This window comes from Crinia signifera, chromosome 1, assembly GCF_055691185.1.
Source record: "Crinia signifera chromosome 1, ASM5569118v1, whole genome shotgun sequence".
NCBI classification, from domain to species: domain Eukaryota; kingdom Metazoa; phylum Chordata; class Amphibia; order Anura; family Myobatrachidae; genus Crinia; species Crinia signifera.
In genome coordinates this window covers 229588284-229606658 of record NC_139217.1, presented here as the reverse complement: position 1 = coordinate 229606658, position 18375 = coordinate 229588284, and the positions used below count along the sequence as shown (strand labels likewise).

The window sequence follows — 18375 nt, the reverse complement described above, 5'->3', positions numbered from 1 at the left end:
CTCTAGCTATTTAAATTGGAAACATTTTTCTTTTTATTGCCAGCACAGACATTTGGAAGAGGTCAAACAGACACAATAGCCATCACCTAAAGACTTACCACACTGTTTAGGCCCAATTCCAACTGCTTTTGGCAGCTAAACAGTGTTGAGCCTCTTTAGTAGTTTAATTTAAGACCCCCTGCTAATATCATGTCCTGTAGGTCTTTTTACATTACCAACACATGATTTTTTTCAGTAAGCCAATACAGTTAGGAAACTTTTTTATTAGCTTACCTGGTGATAGATGTAGAAGAGGGCAAAAAAGTGCCTGTATCTCACATACAGCCATACCACATTGGATAGGCCCAATCTCATCTGATCTTGGAAGCTAAGTAGAGTTGGGCCTGGTTAGTACTTGGGTGGGAGACCACATGGGAACACCAGGTGCTGTAGGTTTTTTCACATTACTGGCAAATTGTTTTTATTCTCTAGCTATTTAAATTGGAAACTTTTTCTTTTTATTGCCAGCACAGACATTTGGAAGAGGTCAAACAGACACAATAGCCATCACCTAAAGACTTACCACACTGTTTAGGCCCAATTCCAACTGCTTTTGGCAGCTAAACAGTGTTGAGCCTCTTTAGTAGTTTAATTTAAGACCCCCTGCTAATATCATGTCCTGTAGGTCTTTTTACATTACCAACACATGATTTTTTTCAGTAAGCCAATACAGTTAGGAAACTTTTTTATTAGCTTACCTGGTGATAGAAGTAGAAGAGGGCAAAAAAGTGCTTGTATCTCACCTACAGCCATACCACATTGGATCGGCCCAATCTCGTCTGATCTTGGAAGCTAAGCAGTGTTGGGCCTGATTAGTACTTGGGTGGGAGACCACATGGGAACTCCAGGTGCTGTAGGTTTTTTTCACATTACTGGCAAATTGTTTTTATTCTCTAGCTATTTAAATTGGAAACTTTTTCTTTTTATTGCCAGCACAGACATTTGGAAGAGGTCAAACAGACACAATAGCCATCACCTAAAGACTTACCACACTGTTTAGGCCCAATTCCAACTGCTTTTGGCAGCTAAACAGTGTTGAGCCTCTTTAGTAATTTAATTTAAGACCCCCTGCTAATATCATGTCCTGTAGGTCTTTTTACATTACCAACACATGATTTTTTTCAGTAAGCCAATACAGTTAGGAAACTTTTTTATTAGCTTACCTGGTGATAGATATAGAAGAGGGCAAAAAAGTGCCTGTATCTCACCTACAGCCATACCACATTGGATAGGCCCAATCTCGTCTGATCTTGGAAGCTAAGCAGTGTTGGGCCTGGTTAGTACTTGGGTGGGAGACCACATGGGAACACCAGGTGCTGTAGGTTTTTTCACATTACTGGCAAATTGTTTTTATTCTCTAGCTATTTAAATTGGAAACTTTTTTTTTTTATTGCCAGTACAGACATTTGGAAGAGGTCAAACAGACACAATAGCCATCACCTAAAGACTTACCACACTGTTTAGGCCCAATTCCAACTGCTTTTGGCAGCTAAACAGTGTTGAGCCTCTTTAGTAGTTTAATTTAAGACCCCCTGCTAATATCATGTCCTGTAGGTCTTTTTACATTACCAACACATGATTTTTTTCAGTAAGCCAATACAGTTAGGAAACTTTTTTATTAGCTTACCTGGTGATAGAAGTAGAAGAAGGCAAAAAAGTGGCTGTATCTCACCTACAGCCATACCACATTGGATCGGCCCAATCTTGTCCGATCTTGGAAGCTAAGCAGTGTTGGGCCTGGTTAGTACTTGGGTGGGAGACCACATGGGAACACCAGGTGCTGTAGGTTTTTTCACATTACTGGCAAATTGTTTTTATTCTCTAGCTATTTAAATTGGAAACATTTTCTTTTTATTGCCAGCACAGACATTTGGAAGAGGTCAAACAGACACAATAGCCATCACCTAAAGACTTACCACACTGTTTAGGCCCAATTCCAACTGCTTTTGGCAGCTAAACAGTGTTGAGCCTCTTTAGTAGTTTAATTTAAGACCCCCTGCTAATATCATGTCCTGTAGGTCTTTTTACATTACCAACACATGATTTTTTTCAGTAAGCCAATACAGTTAGGAAACTTTTTTATTAGCTTACCTGGTGATAGATGTAGAAGAGGGCAAAAAAGTGCCTGTATCTCACCTACAGCCATACCACATTGGATAGGCCCAATCTCGTCTGATCTTGGAAGCTAAGCAGTGTTGGGCCTGGTTAGTACTTGGGTGGGAGACCACATGGGAACACCAGTTGCTGTAGGTTTTTTCACATTACTGGCAAATTGTTTTTATTCTCTAGCTATTTAAATTGGAAACTTTTTCTTTTTATTACCAGCACAGACATTTGGAAGAGGTCAAACAGACACAATAGCCATCACCTAAAGACTTACCACACTGTTTAGGCCCAATTCCAACTGCTTTTGGCAGCTAAACAGTGTTGAGCCTCTTTAGTAGTTTAATTTAAGACCCCCTGCTAATATCATGTCCTGTAGGTCTTTTTACATTACCAACACATGATTTTTTTCAGTAAGCCAATACAGTTAGGAAACTTTTTTATTAGCTTACCTGGTGATAGATGTAGAAGAGGGCAAAAAAGTGCCTGTATCTCACCTACAGCCATACCACATTGGATAGTCCCAATCTCGTCTGATCTTGGAAGCTAAGCAGTGTTGGGCCTGGTTAGTACTTGGGTGGGAGACCACATGGGAACACCAGGTGCTGTAGGTTTTTTCACATTACTGGCAAATTGTTTTTATTCTCTAGCTATTTAAATTGGAAACTTTTTCTTTTTATTACCGGCACAGACATTTGGAAGAGGTCAAACAGACACAATAGCCATCACCTAAAGACTTACCACACTGTTTAGGCCCAATTCCAACTGCTTTTGGCAGCTAAACAGTGTTGAGCCTCTTTTGTAGTTTAATTTAAGACCCCCTGCTAATATCATGTCCTGTAGGTCTTTTTACATTACCAACACATGATTTTTTTCAGTAAGCCAGTACAGTTAGGAAACTTTTGTATTAGCTTACCTGGTGATAGAAGTAGAAGAGGGCAAAAAAGTGCCGGTATCTCACCTACAGCCATACCACATTGGATAGGCCCAATCTTGTCTGATCTTTGAAGCTAAACTGTGTTGGGCCTGGTTAGTACTTGGGTGGGAGACCACATGGGAACACCAGGTGCTGTAGGTTTTTTCACATTACTGGCAAATTGTTTTTATTCTCTAGCTATTTAAATTGGAAACTTTTTCTTTTTATTGCCAGCACAGACATTTGGAAGAGGTCAAACAGACACAATAGCCATCACCTAAAGACTTACCACACTGTTTAGGCCCAATTCCAACTGCTTTTGGCAGCTAAACAGTGTTGAGCCTCTTTAGTAGTTTAATTTAAGACCCCCTGCTAATATCATGTCCTGTAGGTCTTTTTACATTACCAACACATGATTTTTTTCAGTAAGCCAATACAGTTAGGAAACTTTTTTATTAGCTTACCTGGTGATAGAAGTAGAAGAGGGCAAAAAAGTGCCTGTATCTCACTTACAGCCATACCACATTGGATCGGCCCAATCTCGTCCGATCTTGGAAGCTAAGCAGTGTTGGGCCTGGTTAGTACTTGGGTGGGAGACCACATGGGAACACCAGGTGCTGTAGGTTTTTTCACATTACTGGCAAATTGTTTTTATTCTCTAGCTATTTAAATTGGAAACTTTTTCTTTTTATTGCCAGCACAGACATTTGGAAGAGGTCAAACAGACACAATAGCCATCACCTAAAGACTTACCACACTGTTTAGGCCCAATTCCAACTGCTTTTGGCAGCTAAACAGTGTTGAGCCTCTTTAGTAGTTTAATTTAAGACCCCCTGCTAATATCATGTCCTGTAGGTCTTTTTACATTACCAACACATGATTTTTTTCAGTAAGCCAATACAGTTAGGAAACTTTTTTATTAGCTTACCTGGTGATAGATGTAGAAGAGGGCAAAAAAGAGCCTGTATCTCACCTACAGCCATACCACATTGGATCGGCCCAATCTCGTCTGATCTTGGAAGCTAAGCAGTGTTGGGCCTGGTTAGTACTTGGGTGGGAGACCACATGGGAACACCAGGTGCTGTAGGTTTTTTCACATTACTGGCAAATTGTTTTTATTCTCTAGCTATTTAAATTAGAAACTTTTTCTTTTTATTGCCAGCACAGACATTTGGAAGAGGTCAAACAGACACAATAGCCATCACCTAAAGACTTACCACACTGTTTAGGCCCAATTCCAATTGCTTTTGGCAGCTAAACAGTGTTGAGCCTCTTTAGTAGTTTAATTTAAGACCCCCTGCTAATATAATGTCCTGTAGGTCTTTTTACATTACCAACACATGATTTTTTTCAGTAAGCCAATACAGTTAGGAAACTTTTTTATTAGCTTACATGGTGATAGAAGTAGAAGAGGGCAAAAAAGTGCCTGTATCTCACTTACAGCCATACCACATTGGATCGGCCCTATCTCGTCCGCTCTTGGAAGCTAAGCAGTGTTGGGCCGGGTTAGTACTTGGGTGGGAGACCACATGGGAACACCAGGTGCTGTAGGTTTTTTCACATTACTGGCAAATTGTTTTTATTCTCTAGCTATTTAAATTGGAAACTTTTTCTTTGTATTGCCAGCACAGACATTTGGAAGAGGTCAAACAGACACAATAGCCATCACCTAAAGTTTTACCACACTGTTTAGGCCCAATTCCAACTGCTTTTGGCAGCTAAACAGTGTTGAGCCTCTTTAGTAGTTTAATTTAAGACCCCCTGCTAATATCATGTCCTGTAGGTCTTTTTACATTACCAACACATGATTTTTTTTCAGTAAGCCAATACAGTTAGGAAACTTTTTTATTAGCTTACCTGGTGATAGATGTAGAAGAGGGCAAAAAAGTGCCTGTATCTCACCTACAGCCATACCACATTGGATAGGCCCAATCTCGCCTGATCTTGGAAGCTAAGCAGTGTTGGGCCTGGTTAGTACTTGGGTGGGAGACCACATGGGAACACCAGGTGCTGTAGGTTTTTTCACATTACTGGCAAATTGTTTTTATTCTCTAGCTATTTAAATTGGAAACTTTTTCTTTTTATTGCCAGTACAGACATTTGGAAGAGGTCAAACAGACACAATAGCCATCACCTAAAGACTTACCACACTGTTTAGGCCCAATTCCAACTGCTTTTGGCAGCTAAACAGTGTTGAGCCTCTTTAGTAGTTTAATTTAAGACCCCCTGCTAATATCATGTCCTGTAGGTCTTTTTACATTACCAACACATGATTTTTTTCAGTAAGCCAATACAGTTAGGAAACTTTTTTATTAGCTTACCGGGTGATAGATGTAGAAGAGGGCAAAAAAGTGCCTGTATCTCACCTACAGCCATACCACATTGAAAAGGCCCAATCTCGTCTGATCTTGGAAGCTAAGCAGTGTTGGGTCTGGTTAGTACTTGGGTGGGAGACCACATGGGAACACCAGGTGCTGTAGGTTTTTTCACATTACTGGCAAATTGTTTTTATTCTCTAGCTATTTAAATTGGAAACTTTTTCTTTTTATTGCCAGCACAGACATTTGGAAGAGGTCAAACAGACACAATAGCCATCACCTAAAGACTTACCACATTGTTTAGGCCCAATTCCAACTGCTTTTGGCAGCTAAACAGTGTTGAACCTCTTTTGTAGTTTAATTTAAGACCCCCTGCTAATATCATGTCCTGTAGGTCTTTTTACATTACCAACACATGATTTTTTTCAGTAAGCCAATACAGTTAGGAAACTTTTGTGTTAGCTTACCTGGTGATAGAAGTAGAAGAGGGCAAAAAAGTGCCTGTATCTCACCTACAGCCATACCACATTGGATAGGCCCAATCTCGTCTGTTCTTTGAAGCTAAGCAGTGATGGGCCTGGTTAGTACTTGGGTGGGAGACCACATGGGAACACCAGGTGCTGTAGATTTTTTCACATTACTGGCAAATTGTTTTTATTCTCTAGCTATTTAAATTGGAAACTTTTTCTTTTTATTGCCAGCACAGACATTTGGAAGAGGTCAAACAGACACAATAGCCATCACCTAAAGACTTACCACACTGTTTAGGCCCAATTCCAACTGCTTTTGGCAGCTAAACAGTGTTGAGCCTCTTTAGTAGTTTAATTTAAGACCCCCTGCTAATATCATGTCCTGTAGGTCTTTTTACATTACCAACACATGATTTTTTTCAGTAAGCCAATACAGTTAGGAAACTTTTTTATTAGCTTACCTGGTGATAGAAGTAGAAGAGGGCAAAAAAGTGCCTGTATCTCACTTACAGCCATACCACATTGGATCGGCCCAATCTCGTCCGATCTTGGAAGCTAAGCAGTGTTGGGCCTGGTTAGTACTTGGGTGGGAGACCACATGGGAACACCAGGTGCTGTAGGTTTTTTCACATTACTGGCAAATTGTTTTTATTCTCTAGCTATTTAAATTGGAAACTTTTTCTTTTTATTGCCAGCACAGACATTTGGAAGAGGTCAAACAGACACAATAGCCATCACCTAAAGACTTACCACACTGTTTAGGCCCAATTCCAACTGCTTTTGGCAGCTAAACAGTGTTGAGCCTCTTTAGTAGTTTAATTTTAGACCCCCTGCTAATATCATGTCCTGTAGGTCTTTTTACATTACCAACACATGATTTTTTTCAGTAAGCCAATACAGTTAGGAAACTTTTTTATTAGCTTACCTGGTGATAGATGTAGAAGAGGGCAAAAAAGTGCCTGTATCTCACCTACAGCCATACCACATTGGATCGGCCCAATCTTGTCTGATCTTGGAAGCTAAGCAGTGTTTGGCCTGGTTAGTACTTCGGTGGGAGACCACATGGGAACACCAGGTGCAGTAGGGTTTTTCACATTACTGGCAAATAGTTTTTATTCTCTAGCTATTTAAATTGGAAACTTTTTCTTTTTATTGCCAGCACAGACATTTGGAAGAGGTCAAACAGACACAATAGCCATCACCTAAAGACTTACCACACTGTTTAGGCCCAATTTCAACTGCTTTTGGCAGCTAAACAGTGTTGAGCCTCTTTAGTAGTTTAATTTAAGACCCCCTGCTAATATCATGTCCTGTAGGTCTTTTTACATTACCAACACATGATTTTTTTCAGTAAGCCAATACAGTTAGGAAACTTTTTTATTAGCTTACCTGGTGATAGATGTAGAAGAGGGCAAAAAAGTGCCTGTATCTCATTTACAGCCATACCACATTGGATCGGCCCAATCTCGTCCGATCTTGGAAGCTAAGCAGTGTTGGGCCTGGTTAGTACTTGGGTGGGAGACAGGTGCTGTAGGTTTTTTCACATTACTGGCAAATTGTTTTTATTCTCTAGCTATTTAAATTGGAAACTTTTTCTTTTTATTGCCAGCACAGACATTTGGAAGAGGTCAAACAGACACAATAGCCATCACCTAAAGACTTACCACACTGTTTAGGCCCAATTCCAACTGCTTTTGGCAGCTAAACAGTGTTGAGCCTCTTTAGTAGTTTAATTTTAGACCCCCTGCTAATATCATGTCCTGTAGGTCTTTTTACATTACCAACACATGATTTTTTACAGTAAGCCAATACAGTTAGGAAACTTTTTTATTAGCTTACCTGGTGATAGATGTAGAAGAGGGCAAAAAAGTGCCTGTATCTCACCTACAGCCATACCACATTGGATAGGCCCAATCTCGTCTGATCTTGGAAGCTAAGCAGTGTTTGGCCTGGTTAGTACTTGGGTGGGAGACCACATGGGAACACCAGGTGCTGTGGTTTTTTTCACATTACTGGCAAATAGTTTTTATTCTCTAGCTATTTAAATTGGAAACTTTTTCTTTTTATTGCCAGCACAGACATTTGGAAGAGGTCAAACAGACACAATAGCCATCACCTAAAGACTTACCACACTGTTTAGGCCCAATTCCAACTGCTTTTGGCAGCTAAACAGTGTTGAGCCTCTATAGTAGTTTAATTTAAGACCCCCTGCTAATATCATGTCCTGTAGGTCTTTTTACATTACCAACACATGATTTTTTTCAGTAAGCCAATACAGTTAGGAAACTTTTTTATTAGCTTACATGGTGATAGAAGTAGAAGAGGGCAAAAAAGTGCCTGTATCTCACGTACAGCCATACCACATTGGATCGGCCCAATCTCGTCCGATCTTGGAAGCTAAGCAGTGTTGGGCCGGGTTAGTACTTGGGTGGGAGACCACATGGGAACACCAGGTGCTGTAGGTTTTTTCACATTACTGGCAAATTGTTTTTATTCTCTAGCTATTTAAATTGGAAACTTTTTCTTTTTATTGCCAGCACAGACATTTGGAAGAGGTCAAACAAACACAATAGCCATCACCTAAAGACTTACCACACTGTTTAGGCCCAATTCCAACTGCTTTTGGCAGCTAAACAGTGTTGAGCCTCTTTAGTAGTTTAATTTAAGACCCCCTGCTAATATCATGTCCTGTAGGTCTTTTTACATTACCAACACATGATTTTTTTCAGTAAGCCAATACAGTTAGGAAACTTTTTTATTAGCTTACCTGGTGATAGATGTAGAAGAGGGCAAAAAAGTGCCTGTATCCCATTTACAGCCATACCACATTGGATCGGCCCAATCTCGTCCGATCTTGGAAGCTAAGCAGTGTTGGGCCTGGTTAGTACTTGGGTGGGAGACCTCATGGGAACACCAGGTGCTGTAGGTTTTTTCACATTACTGGCAAATTGTTTTTATTCTATAGCTATTTAAATTGGAAACTTTTTCTTTTTATTGCCAGCACAGACATTTGGAAGAGGTCAAACAGACACAATAGCCATCACCTAAAGACTTACCACACTGTTTAGGCCCAATTCCAACTGCTTTTGGCAGCTAAACAGTGTTGAGCCTCTTTAGTAGTTTAATTTTAGACCCCCTGCTAATATCATGTCCTGTAGGTCTTTTTACATTACCAACACATGATTTTTTTCAGTAAGCCAATACAGTTAGGAAACTTTTTTATTAGCTTACCTGGTGATAGATGTAGAAGAGGGCAAAAAAGTGCCTGTATCTCACCTACAGCCATACCACATTGGATAGGCCCAATCTCGTCTGATCTTGGAAGCTAATCAGTGTTTGGCCTGGTTAGTACTTGGGTGGGAGACCACATGGGAACACCAGGTGCTGTGGTTTTTTTCACATTACTGGCAAATAGTTTTTATTCTCTAGCTATTTAAATTGGAAACTTTTTCTTTTTATTGCCAGCACAGACATTTGGAAGAGGTCAAACAGACACAATAGCCATCACCTAAAGACTTACCACACTGTTTAGGCCCAATTCCAACTGCTTTTGGCAGCTAAACAGTGTTGAGCCTCTATAGTAGTTTAATTTAAGACCCCCTGCTAATATCATGTCCTGTAGGTCTTTTTACATTACCAACACATGATTTTTTTCAGTAAGCCAATACAGTTAGGAAACTTTTTTATTAGCTTACATGGTGATAGAAGTAGAAGAGGGCAAAAAAGTGCCTGTATCTCACGTACAGCCATACCACATTGGATCGGCCCAATCTCGTCCGATCTTGGAAGCTAAGCAGTGTTGGGCCGGGTTAGTACTTGGGTGGGAGACCACATGGGAACACCAGGTGCTGTAGGTTTTTTCACATTACTGGCAAATTGTTTTTATTCTCTAGCTATTTAAATTGGAAACTTTTTCTTTTTATTGCCAGCACAGACATTTGGAAGAGGTCAAACAGACACAATAGCCATCACCTAAAGACTTACCACACTGTTTAGGCCCAATTCCAACTGCTTTTGGCAGCTAAACAGTGTTGAGCCTCTTTAGTAGTTTAATTTAAGACCCCCTGCTAATATCATGTCCTGTAGGTCTTTTTACATTACCAACACATGATTTTTTTCAGTAAGCCAATACAGTTAGGAAACTTTTTATTAGCTTACCTGGTGATAGAAGAAGAGGGCAAAAAAGTGCCTGTATCTCACTTACAGCCATACCACATTGGATAGGCCCAATCTTGTCCAATCTTGGAAGCTAAGCAGTGTTGGGCCTGGTTAGTACTTGGGTGGGAGACCACATGGGAACACCAGGTGCTGTAGGTTTTTTCACATTACTGGCAAATTGCTTTTATTCTCTAGCTATTTAAATTGGAAACTTTTTCTTTTTATTGCCAGCACAGACATTTGGAAGAGGTCAAACAGACACAATAGCCATCACCTAAAGACTTACCACACTGTTTAGGCCCAATTCCAACTGCTTTTGGCAGCTAAACAGTGTTGAGCCTCTTTAGTAGTTTAATTTAAGACCCCCTGCTAATATCATGTCCTGTAGGTCTTTTTACATTACCAACACATGATTTTTTTCAATAAGCCAATACAGTTAGGAAACTTTTTTATTAGCTTACCTGGTGATAGATGTAGAAGAGGGCAAAAAAGTGCCTGTATCTCACCTACAGCTCTACCACATTGGATAGGCCCAATCTCGTCTGATCTTGGAAGCTAAGCAGTGTTGCGCCTGGTTAGTACTTGGGCGGGAGACCACATGGGAACACCAGGTGCTGTAGGTTTTTTCACATTACTGGCAAATTGTTTTTATTCTCTAGCTATTTAAATTGGAAACTTTTTCATTTTATTGCCAGCACAGACATTTGGAAGAGGTCAAACAGACACAATAGCCATCACCTAAAGACTTACGACACTGTTTAGGCCCAATTCCAACTGCTTTTGGCAGCTAAACAGTGTTGAGCCTCTTTTGTAGTTTAATTTAAGACCCCCTGCTAATATCATGTCCTGTAGGTCTTTTTACATTACCAACACATGATTTTTTTCAGTAAGCCAATACAGTTAGGAAACTTTTGTATTAGCTTACCGGGTGATAGAAGTAGAAGAGGGCAAAAAAGTGCCGGTATCTCGTCTACAGCCATACCACATTGGATAGGCCCAATCTCGTCTGATCTTTGAAGCTAAGCAGTGTTGGGCCTAGTTAGTACTTGGGTAGGAGACCACATGGGAACACCAGGTGCTGTAGATTTTTTCACATTACTGGCAAATTGTTTTTATTCTCTAGCTATTTAAATTGGAAACTTTTTCTTTTTATTGCCAGCACAGACATTTGGAAGAGGTCAAACAGACACAATAGCCATCACCTAAAGACTTACCACACTGTTTAGGCCCAATTCCAACTGCTTTTGGCAGCTAAACAGTGTTGAGCCTCTTTAGTAGTTTAATTTAAGACCCCCTGCTAATATCATGTCCTGTAGGTCTTTTTACATTACCAACACATGATTTTTTTCAGTAAGCCAATACAGTTAGGAAACTTTTTTATTAGCTTACCTGGTGATAGAAGTAGAAGAGGGCAAAAAAGTGCTTGTATCTCGCCTACAGGCATACCACATTGGATAGGCCCAATCTCGTCTGATCTTTGAAGCTAAGCAGTGTTGGGCCTGGTTAGTACTTGGGTGGGAGACCACATGGGAACACCAGGTGCTGTAGATTTTTTCACATTACTGGCAAATTGTTTTTATTCTCTAGCTATTTAAATTGGAAACTTTTTCTTTTTATTGCCAGTACAGACATTTGGAAGAGGTCAAACAGACACAATAGCCATCACCTAAAGACTTACCACACTGTTTAGGCCCAATTCCAACTGCTTTTGGCAGCTAAACAGTGTTGAGCCTCTTTAGTAGTTTAATTTAAGACCCCCTGCTAATATCATGTCCTGTAGGTCTTTTTACATTACCAACACATGATTTTTTTCAGTAAGCCAATACAGTTAGGAAACTTTTTTATTAGCTTACCTGGTGATAGATGTAGAAGAGGGCAAAAAAGTGCCTGTATCTCACCTACAGCCATACCACATTGGATAGGCCCAATCTTGTCTGATCTTAGAAGCTAAGCAGTGTTGGGCCTGGTTAGTACTTGGGTGGGAGACCACATGGGAACACCAGGTTCTGTAGGTTTTTTCACATTACTGGCAAATTGTTTTTATTCTCTAGCTATTTAAATTGGAAACTTTTTCTTTTTATTACCAGCACAGACATTTGGAAGAGGTCAAACAGACACAATAGCCATCACCTAAAGACTTACCACACTGTTTAGGCCCAATTCCAACTGCTTTTGGCAGCTAAACAGTGTTGAGCCTCTTTAGTAGTTTAAATTAAGACCCCCTGCTAATATCATGTCCTGTAGGTCTTTTTACATTACCAACACATAATTTTTTTCAGTAAGCCAATACAGTTAGAAAACTTTTTTATTAGCTTACCTGGTGATAGATGTAGAAGAGGGCAAAAAAGTGCCTGTATCTCACCTACAGCCATACCACATTGGATAGGCCCAATCTCGTCTGATCTTGGAAGCTAAGCAGTGTTGGGCCTGGTTAGTACTTGGGTGGGAGACCACTTGGGAACACCAGGTTCTGTAGGTTTTTTCACATTACTGGCAAATTGTTTTTATTCTCTATCTATTTAAATTGGAAACTTTTTCTTTTTATTACCAGCACAGACATTTGGAAGAGGTCAAACAGACACAATAGCCATCACCTAAAGACTTACCACACTGTTTAGGCCCAATTCCAACTGCTTTTGGCAGCTAAACAGTGTTGAGCCTCTTTAGTAGTTTAATTTAAGACCCCCTGCTAATATCATGTCCTGTAGGTCTTTTACATTACCAACACATGATTTTTTTCAGTAAGCCAATACAGTTAGGAAACTTTTTTATTAGCTTAGCTGGTGATAGAAGTAGAAGAGGGCAAAAAAGTGCCTGTATCTCACCTACAGCCATACCACATTGGTTCGGCCCAATCTCGTCCGATCTTGGAAGCTAAGCAGTGTTGGGCCTGGTTAGTACTTGGGTGGGAGACCACATGGGAACACCAGGTGCTGTAGGTTTTTTCACATTACTGGCAAATTGTTTTTATTCTCTAGCTATTTAAATTGGAAACTTTTTCTTTTTATTGCCAGTACAGACATTTGGAAGAGGTCAAACAGACACAATAGCCATCACCTAAAGACTTACCACACTGTTTAGGCCCAATTCCAACTGCTTTTGGCAGCTAAACAGTGTTGAGCCTCTTTAGTAGTTTAATTTAAGACCCCCTGCTAATATCATGTCCTGTAGGTCTTTTTACATTACCAACACATGATTTTTTTCAGTAAGCCAATACAGTTAGGAAACTTTTTTATTAGCTTACCTGGTGATAGATGTAGAAGAGGGCAAAAAAGTGCCTGTATCTCACCTACAGCCATACCACATTGGGTAGGCCCAATCTCGTCTGATCTTGGAAGCTAAGCAGTGTTGGGCCTGGTTAGTACTTGGGTGGGAGACCACATGGGAACACCAGGTTCTGTAGGTTTTTTCACATTACTGGCAAATTGTTTTTATTCTCTAGCTATTTAAATTGGAAACTTTTTCTTTTTATTACCAGCACAGACATTTGGAAGAGGTCAAACAGACACAATAGCTATCACCTAAAGACTTACCACACTGTTTAGGCCCAATTCCAACTGCTTTTGGCAGCTAAACAGTGTTGAGCCTCTTTAGTAGTTTAAATTAAGACCCCCTGCTAATATCATGTCCTGTAGGTCTTTTTACATTACCAACACATAATTTTTTTCAGTAAGCCAATACAGTTAAAAAACTTTTTTATTAGCTTACCTGGTGATAGATGTAGAAGAGGGCAAAAAAGTGCCTGTATCTTACCTACAGCCATACCACATTGGATAGGCCCAATCTCGTCTGATCTTGGAAGCTAAGCAGTGTTGGGCCTGGTTAGTACTTGGGTGGGAGACCACTTGGGAACACCAAGTTCTGTAGGTTTTTTCACATTACTGGCAAATTGTTTTTATTCTCTATCTATTTAAATTGGAAACTTTTTCTTTTTATTACCAGCACAGACATTTGGAAGAGGTGAAACAGACACAATAGCCATCACCTAAAGACTTACCACACTGTTTAGGCCCAATTCCAACTGCTTTTGGCAGCTAAACAGTGTTGAGCCTCTTTAGTAGTTTAATTTAAGACCCCCTGCTAATATCATGTCCTGTAGGTCTTTTACATTACCAACACATGATTTTTTTCATTAAGCCAATACAGTTAGGAAACTTTTTTATTAGCTTACCTGGTGATAGAAGTAGAAGAGGGCAAAAAAGTGCCTGTATCTCACCTACAGCCATACCACATTGGTTCGGCCCAATCTCGTCCGATCTTTGAAGCTAAGCAGTGTTGGGCCTGGTTAGTACTTGGGTGGGAGACCACATGGGAACACCAGGTGCTGTAGGTTTTTTCACATTGCTGGCAAATTGTTTTTATTCTCTAGCTATTTAAATTGGAAACTTTTTCTTTTTATTGCCAGCACAGACATTTGGAAGAGGTCAAACAGACACAATAGCCATCACCTAAAGACTTACCACACTGTTTAGGCCCAATTCCAACTGCTTTTGGCAGCTAAACAGTGTTGAGCCTCTTTAGTAGTTTAATTTAAGACCCCCTGCTAATATCATGTCCTGTAGGTCTTTTTACATTACCAACACATGATTTTTTTCAGTAAGCCAATACAGTTAGGAAACTTTTTTATTAGCTTACCTGGTGATAGATGTAGAAGAGGGCAAAAAAGTGCCTGTAACTCACATACATCCATACCACATTGGATAGGCCCAATCTCATCTGATCTTGGAAGCAAAGCAGTGTTGGGCCTGGTTAGTACTTGGGTGGGAGACCACATGGGAACACCAGGTGCTGTAGGTTTTTTCACATTACTGGCAAATTGTTTTTATTCTCTAGCTATTTAAATTGGAAACTTTTTCTTTTTATTACCAGCACAGACATTTGGAAGAGGTCAAACAGACACAATAGCCATCACCTAAAGACTTACCACACTGTTTAGGCCCAATTCCAACTGCTTTTGGCAGCTAAACAGTGTTGAGCCTCTTTAGTAGTTTAAATTAAGACCCCCTGCTAATATCATGTCCTGTAGGTCTTTTTACATTACCAACACATGATTTTTTTCAGTAAGCCAATACAGTTAGGAAACTTTTGTATTAGCTTACCTGGTGATAGAAGTAGAAGAGGGCAAAAAAGTGCCTGTGGATCACCTACAGCCATACCACATTGGATAGGCCCAATCTCATCTGATCTTTGAAGCTAAGCAGTGTTGGGCCTGGTATGTATTTGGGTGGGAGACCACATGGGAACACCAGGTGCTGTAGGTTTTTTCACATTACTGGCAAATTGTTTTTATTCTCTAGCTATTTAAATTGGAAACTTTTTCTTTTTATTGCCAGCACAGACATTTGGAAGAGGTCAAACAGACACAATAGCCATCACCTAAAGACTTACCACACTGTTTAGGCCCAATTCCAACTGCTTTTGGCAGCTAAACAGTGTTGAGCCTCTTTAGTAGTTTAATTTAAGACCCCCTGCTAATATCATGTCCTATAGGTCTTTTTACATTACCAACACATGATTTTTTTCAGTAAGCCAATACAGTTAGGAAACTTTTTTATTAGCTTACCTGGTGATAGAAGTAGAAGAGGGCAAAAAAGTACCTGTATATCACCTACAGCCATACCACATTGGATCGGCCCAATCTCCTCCGATCTTGGAAGCTAAGCAGTGTTGGGCCTGGTTAGTACTTGGGTGGGAGACCACATGGGAACACCAGGTGCTGTATGTTTTTTCACATTACTGGCAAATTGTTTTTATTCTCTAGCTATTTAAATTGGAAACTTTTTCTTTTTATTGCCAGCACAGACATTTGGAAGAGGTCAAACAGACACAATAGCCATCACCTAAAGACTTACCACACTGTTTAGGCCCAATTCCAACTGCTTTTGGCAGCTAAACAGTGTTGAGCCTCTTTAGTAGTTTAATTTAAGACCCCCTGCTAATATCATGTCCTGTAGGTCTTTTTACATTACCAACACATGATTTTTTTCAGTAAGCCAATACAGTTAGGAAACTTTTTTATTAGCTTACCTGGTGATAGAAGTAGAAGAGGGCAAAAAAGTGCCTGTATCTCACCTACAGCCATACCACATTGGATAGGCCCAATCTCGTCTGATCTTGGAAGCTAAGCAGTGTTGGGCCTGGTTAGTACTTGGGTGGGAGACCACATGGGAACACCAGGTGCTGTAGGTTTTTTCACATTACTGGCAAATTGTTTTTATTCTCTAGCTATTTAAATTGGAAACTTTTTCTTTTTATTGCCAGTACAGACATTTGGAAGAGGTCAAACAGACACAATAGCCATCACCTAAAGACTTACCACACTGTTTAGGCCCAATTCCAACTGCTTTTGGCAGCTAAACATTGTTGAGCCTCTTTAGTAGTTTAATTTAAGACCCCCTGCTAATATCATGTCCTGTAGGTCTTTTTACATTACCAACACATGATTTTTTTCAGTAAGCCAATACAGTTAGGAAACTTTTTTATTAGCTTACCTGGTGATAGAAGTAGAAGAGGGCAAAAAAGTGCCTGTATCTCACCTACAGCCATACCACATTGGTTCGGCCCAATCTCGTCCGATTTTGGAAGCTAAGCAGTGTTGGGCCTGGTTAGTACTTGGGTGGGAGACCACATGGGAACACCAGGTGGTGTAGGTTTTTTCACATTACTGGCAAATTGTTTTTATTCTCTAGCTATTTAAATTGGAAACTTTTTCTTTTTATTGCCAGCACAGACATTTGGAAGAGGTCAAACAGACACAATAGCCATCACCTAAAGACTTACCACACTGTTTAGGCCCAATTCCAACTGCTTTTGGCAGCTAAACAGTGTTGAGCCTCTTTAGTAGTTTAATTTAAGACCCCCTGCTGATATCATGTCCTGTAGGTCTTTTTAAATTACCAACACATGATTTTTTTCAGTAAGCCAATACAGTTAGGAAACTTTTTTATTAGCTTACCTGGTGATAGATGTAGAAGAGGGCAAAAAAGTGCCTGTATCTCACCTACAGCCATACCAAATTGGATCGGCCCAATCTCATCCGATCTTGGAAGCTAAGCAGTGTAGGGCCTGGTTAGTACTTGGGTGGGAGACCACATGGGAACACCAGGTGCTGTAGGTTTTTTTTTACATTACTGGCAAATTGTTTTTATTCTCTAGCTATTTAAATTGGAAACTTTTTCTTTTTATTGCCAGCACAGACATTTGGAAGAGGTCAAACAGACACAATAGCCATCACCTAAAGACTTACCACACTGTTTAGGCCCAATTCCAACTGCTTTTGGCAGCTAAACAGTGTTGAGCCTCTTTAGTAGTTTAATTTAAGACCCCCTGCTAATATCATGTCCTGTAGGTCTTTTTACATTACCAACACATGATTTTTTTCAGTAAGCCAATACAGTTAGGAAACTTTTTTATTAGCTTACCTGGTGATAGATGTAGAAGAGGGCAAAAAAGTGCCTGTATCGCACCTGCAGCCATATCACATTGGATAGGCCCAATCTCATCTGATCTTGGAAGCTAAGCATTGTTGGGCGTGGTTAGTACTTGGCTGGGAGACCACATGGGAACACCAGGTGCTGTAGGTTTTTTCACATTACTGGCAAATTGTTTTTATTCTCTAGCTATTTAAGTTGGAAACTTTTTCTTTTTATTGCCAGCACAGACATTTGGAAGAGGTCAAACAGACACAATAGCCATCACCTAAAGACTTACCACACTGTTTAGGCCCAATTCCAACTGCTTTTGGCAGCTAAACAGTGTTGAGCCTCTTTTGTAGTTTAATTTAAGACCCCCTGCTAATATCATGTCCTGTAGGTCTTTCTACATTACCAACACATGATTTTTTTCAGTAAGCCAATACAGTTAGGAAACTTTTTTATTAGCTTACCTGGTGATAGAAGTAGAAGAGGGCAAAAAAGTGCCTGTGGATCACCTACAGCCATACCACATTGGATAGGCCCAATCTCATCTGATCTTTGAAGCTAAGCAGTGTTTGGCCTGGTTTGTATTTGGGTGGGAGACCACATGGGAACACCAGGTGCTGTAGGTTTTTTCACATTACTGGCAAATTGTTTTTATTCTCTAGCTATTTAAATTGGAAACTTTTTCTTTTTATTGCCAGCACAGACATTTGGAAGAGGTCAAACAGACACAATAGCCATCACCTAAAGACTTACCACACTGTTTAGGCCCAATTCCAACTGCTTTTGGCAGCTAAACAGTGTTGAGCCTCTTTAGTAGTTTAATTTAAGACCCCCTGCTAATATCATGTCCTGTAGGTCTTTTTACATTACCAACACATGATTTTTTTCAGTAAGCCAATACAGTTAGGAAACTTTTTTATTAGCTTACCTGGTGATAGATGTAGAAGAGG

The 18375-nt window shown here is 40.0% G+C and overlaps 21 non-coding genes and 17 pseudogenes across 21 annotated transcripts; all 38 read left to right on the top strand.

Annotated features, from left to right (window-relative positions):
• The first annotated feature begins 316 nt into the window (after positions 1–316).
• On the top strand, positions 317–435 carry LOC146034819 (5S ribosomal RNA). The gene has a single exon (XR_014460228.1). It is a non-coding gene; the product is annotated as a 5S ribosomal RNA (ribosomal RNA).
• Positions 436–780: 345 nt separating this feature from the next.
• On the top strand, positions 781–899 carry LOC146045827 (5S ribosomal RNA). Its single transcript, XR_014465626.1, has one exon. It is a non-coding gene; the product is annotated as a 5S ribosomal RNA (ribosomal RNA).
• Positions 900–1245: 346 nt separating this feature from the next.
• Positions 1246–1364, top strand: LOC146047454 (5S ribosomal RNA). Its single transcript, XR_014466030.1, has one exon. It is a non-coding gene; the product is annotated as a 5S ribosomal RNA (ribosomal RNA).
• Positions 1365–1709: 345 nt separating this feature from the next.
• On the top strand, positions 1710–1828 carry LOC146047818 (5S ribosomal RNA). Its single transcript, XR_014466063.1, has one exon. It is a non-coding gene; the product is annotated as a 5S ribosomal RNA (ribosomal RNA).
• A 345-nt stretch (positions 1829–2173) lies between these two features.
• On the top strand, positions 2174–2292 carry LOC146033428 (5S ribosomal RNA). Its single transcript, XR_014458843.1, has one exon. It is a non-coding gene; the product is annotated as a 5S ribosomal RNA (ribosomal RNA).
• Positions 2293–2637: 345 nt separating this feature from the next.
• On the top strand, positions 2638–2756 carry LOC146039910 (5S ribosomal RNA). The gene has a single exon (XR_014463153.1). It is a non-coding gene; the product is annotated as a 5S ribosomal RNA (ribosomal RNA).
• A 345-nt stretch (positions 2757–3101) lies between these two features.
• On the top strand, positions 3102–3220 carry LOC146036684 (5S ribosomal RNA; annotated as a pseudogene).
• A 345-nt stretch (positions 3221–3565) lies between these two features.
• Positions 3566–3684, top strand: LOC146044349 (5S ribosomal RNA). Its single transcript, XR_014464874.1, has one exon. It is a non-coding gene; the product is annotated as a 5S ribosomal RNA (ribosomal RNA).
• Positions 3685–4029: 345 nt separating this feature from the next.
• LOC146041540 (5S ribosomal RNA) lies at positions 4030–4148 on the top strand. Its single transcript, XR_014463502.1, has one exon. It is a non-coding gene; the product is annotated as a 5S ribosomal RNA (ribosomal RNA).
• A 345-nt stretch (positions 4149–4493) lies between these two features.
• Positions 4494–4612, top strand: LOC146035779 (5S ribosomal RNA; annotated as a pseudogene).
• Positions 4613–4958: 346 nt separating this feature from the next.
• Positions 4959–5077, top strand: LOC146046200 (5S ribosomal RNA). The gene has a single exon (XR_014465784.1). It is a non-coding gene; the product is annotated as a 5S ribosomal RNA (ribosomal RNA).
• Positions 5078–5422: 345 nt separating this feature from the next.
• On the top strand, positions 5423–5541 carry LOC146042019 (5S ribosomal RNA). Its single transcript, XR_014463713.1, has one exon. It is a non-coding gene; the product is annotated as a 5S ribosomal RNA (ribosomal RNA).
• A 345-nt stretch (positions 5542–5886) lies between these two features.
• LOC146036546 (5S ribosomal RNA) lies at positions 5887–6005 on the top strand (annotated as a pseudogene).
• A 345-nt stretch (positions 6006–6350) lies between these two features.
• On the top strand, positions 6351–6469 carry LOC146044228 (5S ribosomal RNA). The gene has a single exon (XR_014464851.1). It is a non-coding gene; the product is annotated as a 5S ribosomal RNA (ribosomal RNA).
• Positions 6470–6814: 345 nt separating this feature from the next.
• On the top strand, positions 6815–6933 carry LOC146037912 (5S ribosomal RNA; annotated as a pseudogene).
• Positions 6934–7728: 795 nt separating this feature from the next.
• LOC146035619 (5S ribosomal RNA) lies at positions 7729–7847 on the top strand (annotated as a pseudogene).
• A 345-nt stretch (positions 7848–8192) lies between these two features.
• LOC146047762 (5S ribosomal RNA) lies at positions 8193–8311 on the top strand. The gene has a single exon (XR_014466058.1). It is a non-coding gene; the product is annotated as a 5S ribosomal RNA (ribosomal RNA).
• A 345-nt stretch (positions 8312–8656) lies between these two features.
• LOC146046433 (5S ribosomal RNA) lies at positions 8657–8775 on the top strand. The gene has a single exon (XR_014465887.1). It is a non-coding gene; the product is annotated as a 5S ribosomal RNA (ribosomal RNA).
• A 345-nt stretch (positions 8776–9120) lies between these two features.
• On the top strand, positions 9121–9239 carry LOC146036402 (5S ribosomal RNA; annotated as a pseudogene).
• A 345-nt stretch (positions 9240–9584) lies between these two features.
• LOC146047751 (5S ribosomal RNA) lies at positions 9585–9703 on the top strand. The gene has a single exon (XR_014466057.1). It is a non-coding gene; the product is annotated as a 5S ribosomal RNA (ribosomal RNA).
• A 341-nt stretch (positions 9704–10044) lies between these two features.
• Positions 10045–10163, top strand: LOC146035784 (5S ribosomal RNA; annotated as a pseudogene).
• A 345-nt stretch (positions 10164–10508) lies between these two features.
• Positions 10509–10627, top strand: LOC146036897 (5S ribosomal RNA; annotated as a pseudogene).
• Positions 10628–10972: 345 nt separating this feature from the next.
• Positions 10973–11091, top strand: LOC146036925 (5S ribosomal RNA; annotated as a pseudogene).
• Positions 11092–11436: 345 nt separating this feature from the next.
• LOC146036756 (5S ribosomal RNA) lies at positions 11437–11555 on the top strand (annotated as a pseudogene).
• Positions 11556–11900: 345 nt separating this feature from the next.
• Positions 11901–12019, top strand: LOC146036533 (5S ribosomal RNA; annotated as a pseudogene).
• A 345-nt stretch (positions 12020–12364) lies between these two features.
• Positions 12365–12483, top strand: LOC146047542 (5S ribosomal RNA). The gene has a single exon (XR_014466038.1). It is a non-coding gene; the product is annotated as a 5S ribosomal RNA (ribosomal RNA).
• Positions 12484–12827: 344 nt separating this feature from the next.
• LOC146042875 (5S ribosomal RNA) lies at positions 12828–12946 on the top strand. Its single transcript, XR_014464047.1, has one exon. It is a non-coding gene; the product is annotated as a 5S ribosomal RNA (ribosomal RNA).
• Positions 12947–13291: 345 nt separating this feature from the next.
• LOC146034312 (5S ribosomal RNA) lies at positions 13292–13410 on the top strand. Its single transcript, XR_014459724.1, has one exon. It is a non-coding gene; the product is annotated as a 5S ribosomal RNA (ribosomal RNA).
• A 345-nt stretch (positions 13411–13755) lies between these two features.
• LOC146035474 (5S ribosomal RNA) lies at positions 13756–13874 on the top strand (annotated as a pseudogene).
• Positions 13875–14218: 344 nt separating this feature from the next.
• On the top strand, positions 14219–14337 carry LOC146034477 (5S ribosomal RNA). Its single transcript, XR_014459889.1, has one exon. It is a non-coding gene; the product is annotated as a 5S ribosomal RNA (ribosomal RNA).
• A 345-nt stretch (positions 14338–14682) lies between these two features.
• Positions 14683–14801, top strand: LOC146035409 (5S ribosomal RNA; annotated as a pseudogene).
• Positions 14802–15146: 345 nt separating this feature from the next.
• LOC146035885 (5S ribosomal RNA) lies at positions 15147–15265 on the top strand (annotated as a pseudogene).
• A 345-nt stretch (positions 15266–15610) lies between these two features.
• On the top strand, positions 15611–15729 carry LOC146034015 (5S ribosomal RNA). The gene has a single exon (XR_014459427.1). It is a non-coding gene; the product is annotated as a 5S ribosomal RNA (ribosomal RNA).
• A 345-nt stretch (positions 15730–16074) lies between these two features.
• LOC146047333 (5S ribosomal RNA) lies at positions 16075–16193 on the top strand. Its single transcript, XR_014466019.1, has one exon. It is a non-coding gene; the product is annotated as a 5S ribosomal RNA (ribosomal RNA).
• A 345-nt stretch (positions 16194–16538) lies between these two features.
• Positions 16539–16657, top strand: LOC146036039 (5S ribosomal RNA; annotated as a pseudogene).
• A 345-nt stretch (positions 16658–17002) lies between these two features.
• Positions 17003–17121, top strand: LOC146046991 (5S ribosomal RNA). Its single transcript, XR_014465988.1, has one exon. It is a non-coding gene; the product is annotated as a 5S ribosomal RNA (ribosomal RNA).
• A 347-nt stretch (positions 17122–17468) lies between these two features.
• LOC146036001 (5S ribosomal RNA) lies at positions 17469–17587 on the top strand (annotated as a pseudogene).
• Positions 17588–17932: 345 nt separating this feature from the next.
• LOC146036919 (5S ribosomal RNA) lies at positions 17933–18051 on the top strand (annotated as a pseudogene).
• The last annotated feature ends 324 nt before the right edge of the window (positions 18052–18375 follow it).